Source organism: Trachemys scripta, chromosome 13, assembly GCF_013100865.1.
Source record: "Trachemys scripta elegans isolate TJP31775 chromosome 13, CAS_Tse_1.0, whole genome shotgun sequence".
NCBI lineage: Eukaryota > Metazoa > Chordata > Testudines > Emydidae > Trachemys > Trachemys scripta.
In genome coordinates this window covers 29184050-29199361 of record NC_048310.1, presented here as the reverse complement: position 1 = coordinate 29199361, position 15312 = coordinate 29184050, and positions in this window count along the sequence as shown.

Here is a 15312-nt window from a genome sequence, read left to right as displayed (position 1 = left end):
TATTTTCAAACTTTAACATGAACCATTATGTGGAAAAGAAAATTACATTACATCTCTGGTGTAGAGTGGAGTGAAAGCCACATTGATTAGTATATATGTAAACATGTGTACATATGTGTGTGTGAGAGAGAGAGAGAGAACATATACAGAGAGAGAGGTTTTATTACTCACATTATTTATTAAGATGCATTTAAAACAAGCAATAAAACAGTTTAATTATAAAAGAGACTGGAAAAGACAAATTTATGGATTAATAAGTTTAAATCAAACCTGATTTCTACTGCTCATGAAGTTTTTCACATATGCTGTAACACCGTGGATGTTTATCTAGTCATTTTATGCTAACACTCTGTCCACATTTAAGTCCCTCTTAAAATCTGCTGCTGCCCACAGTGAATCAAGTCAACTTGTATACAACTTGACTATTGTTGTTCCTGTTCCCTTTCCACCACCTTGACTGCAGTTTTGAGTTCCTTGAAGCAAGAGCCATCCCTGAGTGTTTGGAAACTGCATAAATAAATAATATTAATGCATGTTAAACTAGAAATGGGCAGGATGGTTTAGAAATGACCTTCTCTGGTTACTACTTGGTATACGGACACAGATGAGGGAGCATGAGAGACAATATTTCCCTACGTACTACTTATGGGGTTGCAGTAAATCAGGGGGAGGTACTTGTGATTTCTTTTTAAAGCCCCAGCAGAGCTAAGGATTGTGTGACCGTGAATAGTGCAGGCAGTCCAGTCATAACTTCATAACCCTTTCAAGTGATCCTGGGCCTACTTTCAAAGGTATCTGGGTTGATTTATGGTTTCCCATAAGGACCATGCAATATTTCTGGTTTCTTATTATGTCAGCGGCAAACTCGGTGGTTCTGGTGGAGCTTAGGGGATTTGTTTGAAATTTGGGTGAAGGGGAAATCCACATGACTTCAATATTCAACAAGCCTCTTGGGCAGGGAAAACATGCGTTGTTGTTTTTTTTTTTTTTGCACAGCTTTGGACCTGATCTCACAGTGGCTTCAATGCACCAGACAGTTTATTGTAATCATATGCAAAACAATGTTCATCGCTTGCTACAGTGTTTATACACAAATCAATACCTAACCTTAACACACAGAAAATAATTAGGGTATATGCTTGTTTCTGTCTCATCTACTTCTAAATGCAGACTCAATGGGCACTTTGTTCATTGAACTACACCATCATCAGAGGTAGGCATGGCAGTGTCTCACGATATTAGCCATAATAAGCTAATAAAAAAAGCAAATGTTTTTATTGCACTTTCTTTAAAATAGTCTCTTGATTGCCAAGTTTAACTTCCACACTACCCACATCTGATTAATGTAAGCATGCATATATTATATATATATAGATAAAGAGAGAGAGAGAGTATATACACTGTTCTTTTAGAAAAGTTTGATCTTTGGGCACCACTGTTACTCCCACAGTAGAGGCAGACACTGAACACTGAGCTTAGTTCTTACACATCAGAGCACAAAGCACAGCTTCTAGACTGGGTCAGCCATTAGGGCATTTCAACATTGATCTGACATATCATCATGTGGTCACAGGCATTTTTCAGCTAATATACTTCAAGCATAAATATATTATTTAAATAAGCCCCTGTACAGTACTGTAAATGGGGAATGGAAGGATTCTGGGCATATTAAGAACCAAGGAGAATCGCATCAGGGACCACTTCAAAGATTAATTCCTTATGTCTAGTTTAAAACAAGATTAAATTAGCTTGTGTGCACTGCTGTTACCAGATGCACTATTACATTATGCATGATTCTTGACTGCTCATAGCATGAACAAACTGCACAGTGTTCCATTAGTGATTTTCAATGGTATGCTAAGCTTTAAGTCACATAGACAGCCCATTGTATTGGGTTTACTTTGTGGATGTGTTTTCCAGGCAATTTCACAAGCTACCTGATCACTGGTATTGATTGACTGTGTTTGAAATGGATAAAAGAATTAACCTGTGTAAGGGTAGCACAGTGGGCTATATGTAGTATCCTATATATTGAGGAAAGCCAATAAACCTGTAATGCAGAAAACTTACCAGCCCAGGCAAAAATCTACTAGCCCACATGCATAAGTGTTCATGCCTCCCTGAATCTTTACAGCTAACCAGATGCTTTATATACACACTCGCATATTCTCATACCATTTTTTCTCACATGAACACCCACCCACCACCAAACGCATGTATAACCCTAGACATACTCTCATATGCATACCTCTGAACTTGCATACTCACCCCACACAGACACTGTTTTTCTCCCATCCACACCTGTGGAGAGAGAGGTGCCTGTTCACCTATGGCACATGTGCCAAAGGTGGCACGCGAGCTGATGTTCAGTGGCACTCACACTGCCCGGGTCCTGGCCACCAGTCCGGGGGGCTCTGCATTTTCATTTAATTTTAAATGAAGCTTCTTAAACATTTAAAAAACCTGATTTACTTTACATACAACAATAGTTTAGTTATATATTATAGACTTATAGAAAGAGACCTTCTAAAAACATTAAAATGTATTACTGGCACGCGAAACCCTAAATCAGAGTGAATAACTGAAGACTCAGCACACCACTACTGAAAGGTTGCCGACCCCTGCCCTATACGTAGGCTATGGCTATACCAGAGGGCTTACAGTGGCGCAGCTGCATGGATGCAGCTGGCCTGCTATAAGCTCTCTAGTGTAGCCGCTCCAAGCCGATGCGGGAGAGCTCTCCCATCAACTTAGTTAATCCACCCGCAATGAGCGGTGGTAGCTATGTCGATGAGAGATGCTCTCCCGCTGACAAAGTGCCGCCCATACCGGCACTTAAGTCAGTGTAACTATGTCACTGAGGGGGGTGGCTTATTCACATGTCTGAGTACCAGTAGCGTAGCTAGCGGGGTGCAGGGGAAGCAGCCACTTCCCCTCACTCCTTTTCCCAAAAGCAGCGCCTGCCGGGCTGGCGCCGGGGGCAGCACTGCCGGAGGAGCCATGGGGGAGAGCGGAGCTGCAGCGGGCTCGCCGCCCTCCCTCCGGCACTCTGGCCGCCGGGGAGAGCGGAGCCACGGCCAGCTCGCTGCCCTCCCCCCGGCGCTCTGGCCGCCGGGGAGAGCGGAGCCACGGCGGGCTCTCCGCCCTCCCCCTGGCACTCTGTCCGGTCAGGGAGAGTGGCCTGCGGCCGGGCTAGGTGCCCTCCCCTGCCGCGCTGGCGGGGGGGCGGTGGGAGGCCTTTTTGCCTGGGGCGGCAAAAAAGCCAGAACCGGGCCTGCCTGGGGGGTCCCCTCCGGGCGAGGGGCTCCCTGGGGCCGGGCCCGCAGGGTAAGGGTGCAGGCTGCGCTGTCTGGATGGGGGGCCCTGGCACGGCGCAGGAGCCTGGATCCCTGGGCAGGGGGGACCGGACCCCGCGGGTGGGGCTGGGCAGCGCAGCCTGAAGTGGGACACCTGCAGAGCGGGCTGGACAGGAGAGACTCTCCCGGGACCGCGGGGGAACGGGGGTATCTGCACCCCCAAGAAGCCCACAGGAGTCCTGAGCCGGGCCCCGGGGTTAATTTTGGGGGGGAAATGGGAGGAGCCAAGGGGGCGTAGCCAGAGGAGGAGCGCCTTTTTTCTGTTTGCTCCCCCTACACTTAGACCCTGGCTACGCCACTGCTGAGTACATGACCTGTAGTGTAGACATAGCCTTAGAAACACTTGCTGTCAGCACTGGCAAACACATTCAAACATTTCCTCTCTCTCCACCTCTGTCTTACCACCCCGGTTTCTCATGCACACCAGACAGCCATCCCACCACTTGCTCACTAATAAAGCTGATGGACATTTTTTGAACAAAACTTTTTATGTTGAAAAATGGCTATTTTCTTTTGTGAAAAAATGTCTTGGGAAAGGGGAGTTTTTGCATGTTTCATTACATTTTGAATTGAAATCTTGATCAGTAACATCAGTGAAATTGTTGCTGGCATTTCTTGTCAGTTTGCCTCCTGCCCCTTGGAATCCACAGGATGTTTCAGGTAGGGGAAAAGTGAAGAGGAAGGTACTGCTTGACCCATACCATTTCCAAGGGGTGGAGGCCAGCAGCTCAACCAACTCCTCTCCCAACCAGCACCTTATTCACAGGAGTGGAGGGGTGAGGATCGACCAGAGGCCACTCTTACCTATCATGCTTTGTCTGCGGCTCCTCTTTCCCCTTCCCTCCTGTGGAAGAGTGAGTCAGGTCAGCCTGCTAGCTCTCTTCCCTGCCCAGGGAAGGGGGTGTCAAGAGGCCCCCACTTGTAGCTGCCCTCCACCCCCAGCCTGCAAATGCAGAGAAGAGCAGGGTGCTTCCCTAAAGGGGAGGGAAGGCACAGCGTGAAATACTGGGACATGGGGGACTAGAGAGCAATGGAGAGAGGCAGGAGGTCCGAAGTGGGGGGAGACAGAGAGAGGATGACGGAGGGGAGATGAGCCACACAGAAATGGGTGATTGGCCCTTCCCTGGATGAGAAGCCACTCCCCCAGTTAATCAGATCTCTGCCCATCTCCACAGAATCAATTCAGTTCCGGGCTCCCCTCGTCTCATTGCCTCTTGGGGCTAACTTCCGTGGTAGTGCCGTTTATGTCCCACTCTTACTCTGGAGCTGTGCCACAAGTCATCATTTAGCCCTTCAGAAATTTGCTCTCATAATTTTGAAAAAATGAGGGATTCTCAGGGAAATCACTATTAGTCGTATTTTGCATTTTTCTGAAGTCAAGTGTAGTTGTCTGAGCACAGAATGGGGAGCCAGGAACTCTTAGTATAATCTCATCACTGACAGTAACTCCATCTGTGCCCTTAACTCTGTTTAGATTTTCCCTCTGTAAAATGGAGATTACAGTGCTTGCTCACTCCGTCAGGCCGTTAGTAAAGATGAATAAGTATCGTAGGTAAAGTGGCTTACAGATGAAATTACCAGATAAGTGCCATTATTGTTTCATTAAAAATGTTTCAAGATCTGTTTTTTCACTTGTGCCAAGGGCTGGTGAAGTTAGACAAGCCAAATTAATCACTTCTGCTTTACACGTGAACTCTTTTTGCTCCACTCTTTGCCTAGACAGGATCAACCTGGGTGGCAAGGTCGCTGGGGTCACACAGTTGGCTAACTGTGTAACTCCTTCACCAACACACTCTGTTCAAGTGTTGTGGGATCTTAGCCAAATCCCCCTGCATGATGGCAATAACACTGTTGGAGAAATTTGCAGTGTGCTGAGAACAACTGCTGGGGATGAGGGAAAGGGGAGAAGGTTCCTCTCAAATGCTAATTTCCTAATAATGACAACAATATTCCAACTCACAGAAATTCCAAAGAGATCTGTGCAGTTTCTAAACAGTCAATGTGGATAAACAGCATATTCACACAGAAAGCAAATACTTACTTTGTAAAAGACTTAGTATCGGCATTAAAGAGTTTCAAGACAGTGTAATGAGTACTGAATCTAAGATCACTAAAGTTCTTTATTGCTAAAGGGGAAAAGCTCCAAATATTGCTTAGCAAATTACTGTTCACTAGGGGCACTACCAGTTGACACAATCACTGGTCAGCAAATTGGTCACATTATCGGTTAGTAAATTTGAGAGTGCAGAATTATTTATTGGTAAATTAGAGATGGCAGAATTATTGGTTGGTAAGTAAAGAATTGCAGTGATTGGTTAGAAAATTAGAGATGCCAGTTTTTGTCTGTGGATGAACTAAGGATTGGTCAGATATTGGACACCAAATTAGAGATGGCCATGTCATTTATGGTTACACTGGAGAATACTGAAATATTGCTTCCCAGATTATAGATAAGCATACATTGTGAGGTTTGGGGATTTTTTTCTGGTTTAGATTAATGTTTACCATTTACAGCATGCCAGTTTTTCAGGTTTGAGTGTGGAAGTGCACATTTATACCTAATATTTTTCCTCTCTATTTCTTGATTCCCAATAGCATTGTGTGCTATTGGGATTTTTTGGAGGATTATTTGGGGGTTAGAGGAACACTTTATTTGATTAAAATGTTAAATTGTTTGATAACATGAATGTTCAAAAAAGGTGTTAGGTCGATAGCCCTGAAAACTGAAGCTCTCTGTTTATCTGTTTGGTAAATCCTGTCTCAAAACTTGCATGAGCAGTGCCAGCTACCCCACCCTCCCCTGGCAAAATGCCTCATTCCTCACCAGAAAAGGCCACCGCTGGGGGTGATAGGGTAATTCTTTCTATATAGCCTTTCAGCCAATAGCTTTTTCAGCTAAGATTATCAACAAGAATACCAGTTAGTAGTGCCAGTGGTAGTTTCGGTGATGTGTAGACTGGTCCATTGATAACTGGCCTCCACGTGGCTAAGCAGATGCCAATATGCCATTAAATGCCAATAGTAACTGAAAGATATTACCCTGTGCTGGATTCATCCTGGTGGATGTGAAAGGGTGCACATACTGAGAGTCATGAGAGTCATGCTGTCTCTGCTAGATTAATATGAAAGCAGAATGAGAAGTCACTTTCCCACAGATGACACAATTTTCCAATTTGAAAGCTTTGGGTAGGAGACTGAAGTTGAAACTTTGTTCTTTAGATGTCTTCTCAATTCCCTTACTTTTTCTCCTTTAGGCAGAATGCCCATGTCAGAAGAATCTTCCCAGCAAAATATCCTCCAGTTAAAGCAATTCTGCTCTAATACAATCCCCAATGCATATACTGAGAGTACTGCTTTCTAACTGGCAAACCTTCTAGTCAATGTGCTCAGCAAAATGGCTCACCATTAAATCATTTCAACTTTTCAAAACATTTAAAAGCAATAATTAAATACTTGTTAAGAAAAGTCCATGAATGTTTATATAGCTGCTGAATCCTACAATGGAGACTTACTCTAATTAATCAGCTTTACTTTTCCAAAGGGACACTTCATAATGCTTTCGACAACATCACATATGGAGTCAGGGGAGGATATATTTTAAAACTTTAGGAAAGCCTTAAATTTTGAAACATTAAAATTTGCTTTTTATATGAACTCCTAAACAAACAATGTTCCTACCTTTCCCATCTACTAATTCTGCCAAAAATGATGTGTTTATTTGGAAGCAGTAAAGCATGTTTGACAGTTTTAAGACACAACTAGAAGGGGAACTTTGTAAAAGTGAAAGGGGAAAAAGGAATTTTTATTCTGCTAAAGTAGCAGAACAATCAAAGAAATGGGAGTTTTAAAAACCTCCCGGATTGAAATAACATGTGCTGTACATTTTTTGGCTACTTTAATGAATCAAAGTTAAAATTTGGAATACACCAGAGTATTTAAGTAACATCAGTTTCCTTGGTTGTTTTATGCTGATTCCCAGCTTGAACTCCTTCTTTGGAAAGTTTTGACTCAAGCCATTATAGTTAATTAGATGGTTCAACCTGTTCAGAAAAAAAAAATTGTGTTAGGCTCCCCCTTACCATGGGTAAGGTACCTACATGATCTACTGTCCAGAAATGAAATAACCCCCTTTGTGCCAGCCACATTTTACCCCCAGCTCTCAGTTTCAGGCCATAAGGCATCTAGGTTGAAACTTCCACAAAGCTTGTAGGTGTTCATATCTGTAGTTTTGGATCTGAAGATGGGGGAGGGTCAGCCCAAAAATTGGGATCAGATTCAAACTTCCTCCAAATTTGAGTGGTTAGTTCTGGGGACTTGTTTCAGGCTCATTTCTGTTCACAGCCAGTGTGAGACAGGAGGTACAGGCAAGAAAAAGAAGAGTAAGCAAGCAAAGGAGCTGGAAACATGGAAAGATAAAGGGAGACAGGGTGGATAATATATTTTCTCCCAAAATGGTTAATCAGAACTCAAGGAGCTCTAAAGATAGAGAGCTATTGGATGAATTGTTGGAGTCCAGAGAAAGCCTGACAATGGACATGACCAGGCTTTGGTTTGGGCCTGTCTTTATTTCAGACAGAGGTGGAGCTAAATGTTAGAATAGTTCAGGTTTCTCAAGAAGTCATTGATAACATTTTCAGCTTGTAAAATCCAAACGAAGTAGTTTTAGATCCTGATGCCATTTATCTGATTTAGCCTCAAAGTTCATAGTGAAGAGACAAGAGACAAATTATTCTAATTTTGGTTTTACCTGTACTCCTAACTTGTTTATATTAGACAACATCACACTCCTTTAAATTCCTTCTGGAAATTCACAACTCTAATGCCAAGTCCACCAACAATAATGTCTTCCACTCCTGGTTAATATGGTTGGTTGAAAAGTTTAATAGCATGAATACTGGAGAAAAGTGAAATTTAAGATTGACGGGATTGTCCAAATTGAATTTTGAATTGTATTTTTGATTATAAAATTCTGAATTGGCCCTTTGTTGGTTATATAATTAATAGAGCTGTCAAGCAATTAAAAAAATTAATCGCCATTAATTGCACCGTTAATAATAAAATATGATTTATTTACATATTGTGGATGTCTTCTACATTTTCAGATATATTGATTTCAATTACAGCACAGAACACAAAGTATACAGTGCTCACTTTATATTTATTGTTGATTACAAATATTTGTGCTATAAAAAAACAAAAGAAATAATATTTTTCAGTTCACCTCATACAAGTACTGTAATGCAATCACTTTATCATGATAAAGTTTAACTTACAAATGTAGAATTAGGTACAAAAAAATAACTGCATAAAAAAAAACAATGTAAAACTTTAGTGCCTACGAGTCCACCCAGTTCTCTTTCTTGTTCAGGCAGTCACTCAGGGCAGGTCTTCACTATGGAGGGGGTCGATTTAAGATATGCAAATTCAGCTACGCGAATAGCGTAACTGAATTCGACGTATCGCAGCCGACTTACCCCGCTGTAGGGACGGCGGCAAAATCGACCTCTGCGGCTTCCCGTCGACGGCGCTTACTCCCACCTCCGTTGGTGGAGTAAGAGCGTCGATTCGGGGATCAATTGTCGCGTCCCAACGGGATGCGATAAATCGATCCCCGAGAGGTCGATTTCTACCCGCCGATTCAGGCGGGTAGTGTAGACCTAGCCTCAGACAAACAAGTTTGTTTACATTTGCAGGAGATAATGCTGCCTGCTTCTTGTTTACAATGTCATCTGAAAGTGAGAACAGGTGTTCACATGGCACTGTTGTAGCTGACATTGCAAGATATTTACATGCCAGATGCGTTGAAGATTCATATGTCCCTTCATGCGTCAACCAGCATTCTAGAGGACATGCATTTTTGAGTGCAATTACATAACAACAAAAAAATCTACATTTTTAAGTTTCTCTTTCTCAATAAAGAGATTGCATTACAGTATGGTATGAGGTGAACTGAAAAATACTATTTCTTTTGTTTATCATTTTTCAGTGCAAATATTTGTAATAAAAATAATATAAAGTGAGCAGTGTGTTGTAATTGAAATCAATATATTTGAAAATGTAGAAAACATCCAAAAATATTTAATTTCAATTGGTATTCTATTGTTTAACAGTGTGATTAAAACTGTGATTAATCATGATAAATTGTTTTAATAGCAATTAATTTTTGAGTTAATCACGTGAGTTAACTGCGATTAATCGAAAGCCCTAATAATTAACATTGGTTGAACCTAAAAATCCAAATTTTAAATGCAAATATTCCAAAACACCAGTTCTGTTGTTAGGATGTAATGTGGTATTGCCTCTGTTCTCTGATTGATTGGCTTATGTAATTATCCCAAAATTGAAATTTGTTTTAATTGGCAAATTCACATTTTACAGTTTGTGCTTTTTTAGCTACTTACATAAGCCGTCCAAGAAAGGATCAGAAACATACTATGCAGTTTACAAAAATAGCCAACACAGCATGGATTTTGGATTTCAATTTGCAAGACTTAGCGATTCAAAATTTGCAAATGATCTGCAGTACAAGGATTAGTCATTGGAGACATTTCACAAATGATTTTTAAAATGAATACATTTGAGAATTTTGCCACTAATTGCAGACAATTAGCAAAAGAAGATGAAATTAATTTAAAACATTTAGTTAAGAATTATTCACCCAAATTTATTTGTCAATGGTACATATTCATTCCTTTAGGTTGTGAGCTTCTTAAGGCGATTGTTTTGTTCTAACGAGTTGTAGAGTGCTGTGTACATTTGCAGCACTACACAAGTAATAAATAAAAATAGCAGTCAACAAGTCAAAGCCCAGTATATATTACTATCCCAATAACAGCCAAATAAAAGATGTAAATGCTTGAGGTACTTAGCATCAAACCTTAACTGCCTTATTTGAATATCATGCCATAGAATGTCTTTGTCTGACACATTTATTGCAATCATAAAATAATTTCTAAAAATAAAAATATATGTAAATAGTTTTGAATCTATTTCTTTCCACTTCGTAGATCTTTGAAAGGCTAGGGGCTATGCAGATTGTGCTGTGGGAAAAAAAATCTCCACTGTAGAAAGAACAGGATCTTTCCAGAACTGAAATATAATATTTTTCATCTCCACTGGGAAGAGTGTCCCCCCCCCCTCCTTAGAATAAAAGGCTTTTCTGATCTTCCAATTTAGCAACCCCTTCCTTTAAGGGAAGTTTCTGCTCCATTCACCCATCACCACCACCCAGCAATTCTTCAGTTTCTATGCTTGATGTAAGGGGAACAGTTGGCAAACTGACTGACCAAACAAACAAACAAACAAACAAACACCCTCAGAAACAAAGGAAGACTCTGGTGGCTGTAAGGGAAACAGCTCCAACAGCTTGCATCTCACATGTGAAAAGAGGTGCATTTTCAGGGCCAACCATGTGATGTGTAGGGAATCCATGGGCCCAATTTTCAAGCCTGGATTCCTAAACTTGGCTGGATTTACACTTCTGTAGGTGTGTAAATTAGCAGGTAAGTGCCTACATTGGCTATACTTTAGGCATCCATATTTACAACGTGGACTGCACATATCAGTCTGTGCATTTAGTGGGAGTCCATATGTATGATTTTTGTCATGTTACGCTCTTCTCAAGAGGAAGGATATTTTAGAATAAATAATTTTAATAAACTCTCAGAAAATCTCTAATCTAGTTCTAGGACTCAAAATGTCTAATCCCTTAAAAAGCTCATTACATTTATAGTTTACCTTATGTTTTAAATAACAACATTACTCAGATCAGTTCTTTAAGCTTTTCTGGACTTGGCAATACACAGATTTGGATATTTGAAAATGGGGACAGACATTCTAGGATTTAGGAGTTGGACTGGCAGTGGGATACAGGAACTTCAGCACCAGGTCACTGACTAAAATTCAGCCCGGTAGTAGTGCAGGGCATTAGCATGTGAAGGCTATTTAATGGCTAGGGTTGCCAACTATCTAATTGCACAAACCCAAACACCCTTTCCCTGCCCTGAGGCCATGCCCCTGCCCTGCCCCTTCTCTGAGGTCTCTCCCCCCCACACACACTCATGCCATTCGCCCTACCTCCATCGCTCACTCACTTTCACTGGGCTGGAGCCAGGTGGTTGGGATGCAGGAAAAGGGTGTGAGGTGCAGGCTCTGGGAGGGAGTTTTTGGGTGCAGGAGGGGGTTTGGAGGTTGGGGTGCGGGTTCTGGGATGGGGGGTAGGGCCGAGGGTTCGGAGTGTACTAGAGGGCTCTGGGATGAGCCTGGGGCAGGGGTTGCGGTGCAGGCTCTGGGAGGGAGGTTGAGATGCAGGAAGGGGTGAGGGATGTGGGTTCCGAATGGTGTTTGCCTCAAGCAGCTCCTGGAAGCGACCAGCGTGTCCGGCTCCTAGGCTCAAAGGCAGCCAGATGGCTCCGCAAGCTGCCCCTGTCTGCAGACACCACCCCCGCAGCTCCCATTGGCTGTGGTTCCCGGCCAATGGGAGCTGCGGAGTCGGCGCTTTGGGCGGGGCAGCATGCAGAGACCCCCTGGCCACTCCTGCACCTAGGAGCCAGGGGGACATGCCGGTCACTTCCGGGAGCCATGCGGAGCCAGGGTAGGTAGGTAGGTAGCCTCCTTTTTAGGCCCGCTGCATCACCAACTGGACTTTTAGCAGCCTATTAAAATCTCCCAGATTGGTTTCAGTAGCCACTGGAAGATCGAGGCCAATTCCGGAAGACTCCTAGCCAATCCAGGAGGGTTGGCAATCCTACTAATGTCCAGTCTGAAGTGAGTTAGTAGTCTCAGGACAAGTGGCCATATTGAAAATGACATCAATATAATAATTAACACCTTGGTTAACTGACTTGGAGGAGGCCAAGGATTGAATAGATTCTTAGACTGATCTGCTCTCTCACCTTTAGCAGAATCCCCACAGGTTAGGAGTGGTGCCGTACAGGAAGTTGGTACCCAAGCAGTATTTGTTTGGTGGCATGAAAGAAGGATTTAAGTCTCATGACAGAATCTGACACCTTTCACAAATATATACTTACAGAAGAAAAAAAATGCAAATGTGCCATCTAGAATAGTTACCCAAAGATCTTGCAATTCCATGGATGTTTTAAGATGGTGATCTGCATTTGGACATGCAATCTGTTTTGATTTTCAAATTAAATGAAATTACTTTAATAACGTAAAGAGAGAGTCCTTTTTCAGACTACTGTTTTTATGATGCCCTTGCCCTGAGTAAAAAGGAAACCAGGCCACTAGTTGTTCTTGTTTTTACTAAAGTTCCTGTTGCCAGTTCACTGTTGAGACACATTAATCTTAATGTTAATGTGGAAGAAAAGGGCTTAGAAGGCTAGAATGATTTACTGGTTCTGGAGTCCATTTGGCTCTGTTGCCTGTTCTGCCTGTTACATTGGTACAGAATTGGAAAATGCAGTGTATAAGTACTTTATGGGTAGTTGGTTGGGATGAGAAGTAGAGAGGGAGGATGGTTTGAGTACCTGTGGCTGTGCAGAGAGTAAACATAAAAGAATTTGCATAGCAAATCTATGATTCCTTGGTGCTCGTAAAAGGAAAGGTCTATATCTGCTTCTATCCAAAACTGCCTTGCTCAATATTCCTCACCAAGACATTCTGAGAAACCTTGTATAAAAGATTACAATGTCAAGCCTGCTTCAGCTGATATGGCCCTGGTGTTTGATGAATTACTTATTTCCTTATCATTTCCTGAATTAGTTATTTTCTTTAGAAGAGGAAAACAGGAGTGGCTGAAAAATTTCCTCCTTGTGGTACTTGAGTCAGATTGTGTCTCCAATTACATTGTTGTGAATCCATAATAACTCAGTTGAAATATTTGGGTGTTGGGGGATGAGCCACACACTTTTCAAAGGACTGGAGATTGGTTCTTCCTATTTTTCTTTCCTTTGAAAATTATCTGTGAATGCACTCTGAATTCATACCATCAGACTCAAAGAGTAACTGTATGTTCCAGTTTTTCCACATGCACTAGTATTTTTCTGGAAAGTCTAGTCTTGCTTGGAATACAAATACACCAATCCTTGGATGGATGGGTAGATAGTCTCCTGCCACTTCATGTTGCTTAATCCCTTCAAGGTCTTCCTCCTTGACATATTCCCATCTGTCTCAAAAATAATTATTGGCACTAGGCCTATTGGGTCCCTCCTCAGTGGAATTCAAATCTATGAAATACATTTTTGCGTGTAATTTCTTGTCATTGACTTTACCTGGGTTTGCCTAGATTCATGAGTATAGCAAACGTTGTATATTTTATAAATAAATAAATAGAATAGAATAAGGTTGGTCTCTGGGGTTTTTCATGATTCCCACAGCTTTAATTACTATTACATGATAAATTAGCTACTAACATAAGAGGAAGATTTTCATACAGTAGTAGCTAGGAATTATCAATGGCAGTCAGTGAACAATTATATGCTACAATTTATACTATCTCCTCTAGTCTGTTCTTTGACTAAAGAAACACCTATTATTAGCCAGGCAATAATCAAATGCTTAAAATAGACATAAAAAGAAGATTTGGAGAATAATGTACAACACTACTTAATAAGCATTTCACTCCCTCATGAGAAGCACTGAAGTGTAGAAACTAGTTATATCACTGTATTTTAACTGACAAAATTGCTGTTGAGACAGCTATATCTTTTCAATGCATTTTATTAATGAAGCAATCCTGTTTTATAAACACAGATCATATTTAATTTAATGTGTATAATATACAAGAATTATTCAGATAACTTTTAGTGGTTAGATGGTACAAATCAGAGTTAGAAAGATATTGAAATCAAAGGGTAATATGTAAACATACGTTGTCTCCAATGAAATCATAGAGCATTGCTTCACTATAATATGATTGGTGTCACTTGAAAGCCATCAATTTGAAGGTATGCAATAATAGATATTAGAGTATTTTTTTTTCCAAATCAGCCAGTTGTCTGTGGGAGGATTAATAACCAAAACACTGTTTATCTGTGTGTGTCTCTGGAAGAGTATTCTATTACTCATTTTACATCCAAAAACATATCAAGGAGAAGTAAATATCAGCCACAAAAAAGAAAGGCAATACTCCCATAAAGATCAATGGGAGTTGCTTGTATCCTGAGGCAGGAGAACAAGTCCCTGTGTACATCATTACAATCATTTCCCCCCAACATTGCCTATGTGAAACCGAGGTTTGGTCTACACTGAAAGTCATATCCGTATAGCTACATTGGTCACAAATGTGGAAAAAACACACCTGTGACTGACATAGCAATATGGACATAATCCCCAGTGTTGACAGTTATGCAGATGGGAGATGGCATCCATCGACATAGCTAACTTCACTTGGGGAGGTGGTATTCCTACACCAATAGAAAAAACAACCCTTCTGTCAGCATAGGCTGCGTCTACATCCCAAGGCTATGCAGCATAGTCTCCGTAGTGTAGACATAAACGGAAACATACTTGGCTTAGTTTGACTGCTCAGCATGAAGCACAGCTTCTCTAGTTTACAGATCAGTGTAAATTCTCCCTTTGAATCCTCCTGTAAAAGAAAAACTGTGGAAGAAAACTGCTAATTCATGTCCTCCTTGCCCTCTTTCCCCAAACTCAGAATCCCTGGACTTTTTTTTTTTTTTTTTTTTTTTTTGGCCAGTATTTTTTGCAGCTCTTTCGTATACAGTATTTAAGCTTCTGACTCAAAGGCTATGAATAAATCAGCAGGATACATAATTTAACAATCTGTGTAAAAACAAAGCTGCTGTCAAATTGGGCACTTGACTAATGAATATTCTTTATTTACAACTGCTATGAACAAAGTTGTATTAAAACTGTAATGCTTGTGATAGCTGAGAGTATGCATCTTTCAAGGAATGCCGTTATCAAAAGTGCTACAGTAATTCTTATTTTAGGAAATGAAAACAAAAGGAAAATTTACTTTTGTTTAGCTAGAACA